The following is a 2,456-nucleotide window of genomic DNA, read 5'->3' on the forward strand; positions in this document are numbered from 1 at the left end:
AATCAAAGTTCTCTTTCTCAGAACTCGACCCTCTGATTTCTCATTCTCGCTTTCATCCGATTCTGTTTCAAATGCCTTTTGTTTTTGCTTTCTAGCAGTTTTCTTTCGCTCCACAGTCTTTTTCACCACTGTTTGAGACTTCCCTACTTCTGTCCCTCCTCGGGTCTCCAACACGCAATCTTCTTGCTGTCTACTTGTCCCTTCACCTAGCTCATCAAGAATATTCCCTACACCTCCTCGGGTGTCTTCCGCAATCTGTCCCTCTCTATCTTCTTCTGACCCTACTTCTTCTGGAATAGTCTCAAGTGGTTCTTCAATCTCAATCTCCTCTTCTACTTCAGGAGTAGTCTCTGTGGAATTGCTCTTTTCTTTTCTTTTTCCTTCACTGCTTCTTGAAATTTCAGGCTCTTTTACAGAATCTGATCTCCCTTCTGATGGTTCTCTTGAAGCCCTTTCTGCTTCTTTCTCTGAATTCTGATCCTTTCTCACCGTTTCTGGGTCTTCATCATCACTGGAATCTGACTATTCAAAATACTCTTTACCAGTCCCTTCTTTTGGGTTTGGAACTCTCAGAGTATGACTTGCATGTACCCAGTTTTTCACACCAGCACACTTTACTGCAGTTGTTGTAGTCAAAATGACTTGTCTCGGCCTTCCCCACCTTGGAACCAAGCAATTTCTTCTTCTGTGCACCTTAATCCTCACCCAGTCCCCTGGACTCAGATCATGAGCTTGCTTCTTCTCAAGTGTGGTAGCTTCTTCTCCAACCTGGTGAAACACAGAATGAACTGCGTCAGCCAGGCCTTTACAATAATCCAAAATCATGTCATCAGTTATTGTCACCAACTTATTGACAGGTACAAATGCATGGCGCATTGCACGTCCCATTAGAATTTCGTGTGGACTTAAACCAGTAGTTCTATCTGGAGTAGATCTCATAGTCATTAGCACTAGAGGCAAGACATACGGCCATTTCATGCCAGTGGCTAAACACATCTTACCAATCCTATTCTTGATTGTGCCGTTTATCTGCTCAACAACGCCAGAAGCCTCTGGCCTGTATGCACAATGTAGCTTCTGTTGTATGCCCAATGCTTCACAAATCAGACTCATGAGCTCATTATAGAAGTGTCCACCTCTATCAGACTCAATCGTCACTGGAAATCCGTACCTAGGAATCAGCTCTCTTAACAGTAACTTTGCCACTGTTATTCCATCATTTCTCCTAGTCGGATAGGCCTCCACCCATCTTCAGAATAAACAGACTACCACTAGAACATACCTCAATCTGTTCACTTGGGGCATTTCAATGAAATCAATCTGCATTCTCGTAAAAGGACCACCTTCTCTGCCTATTGTTCCCAGACTCACCACTGTCTTTTTCCCAGTGTTAAATTGCTGGCAAATCAAACATCTTTGACAGATGCTTTCTGCAATTGTCCTGAACTTGGCATTATACCAGGTTTGTTTAAAAGACCCGATCATTGCATCCCTTCCCAAATGTCCCTGACCATGATACATCCTTGCCATTGTCGACAACATACAATTAGGCATGACTGGTCTACCATCTCTATAGACCCAAACATGGTCTATTTCTCTTGGGGCACAACCTGCCTTGATCCAGTCTTTCTTCTCTTCCTTTCCTGCCTCATCCTGCAACTGTTTCACTTCATCCCACGTTTCTAGGACATTAGTAAACATCACAGAGCAAAAAGACATTTCCCCTTCTCGTTCCCGATTAATGGACTGGTTGTGTTTCGCACAATATTGAGCAATATCGTTTGCATAACGATTGCCAACTGTCACAAAATCATCTCCTTGTCCATGAGCAGCACATTTTACAACTGCTAACTCCTTAGGCAGCTGTATCGCCTCAAGTAATTTTCCAATCACTTCAGCATTCTTTATTGGAGTCCCACTCGACGTCAAGAAACCTCTTTGCAGCCAAAGCTGGCCAAAATCATGCACAACTCCAAATCCATACTGACTATCAGTTATCACAGTTGTTCTCAAATCTTTCCCAATTTCACAAGCTTTCGTCAATGCCACCAATTCAGCAACTTGTGCAGATTTCACTCCTTTCAATGATGATGCTTCCATTACCTCTGAAACCTTGCACACTGCGTATGCTGCACACAACACACCCTCATCATTCCTCAGACATGATCCATCCACAAACAACACATGATCACTTTCAAGCAAAGGAAGATCCCTTATGTCTGGTCTCGGTTTTGTACAATAATCCAATACATCCAAACAATCATGATCATCTTCCATCTTCACACCGACATTTTCAATATCCGGCAACAATGTCGCTGGATTCACATTCACACATCTCTCAAGAGTCACATTTGATGCTCCCAGAATCACCTTTTCATATTTAGTCAGCCGACTATGTGACATGTACTGAGTTCTGCTTCTTGTCAAAAGAATTGCCACATTATGAGGTACAAATA

This window comes from Triturus cristatus, chromosome 6 (genome assembly GCF_964204655.1).
Source record: "Triturus cristatus chromosome 6, aTriCri1.1, whole genome shotgun sequence".
In the NCBI taxonomy this organism is placed as follows: Eukaryota; Metazoa; Chordata; class Amphibia; order Caudata; family Salamandridae; genus Triturus; species Triturus cristatus.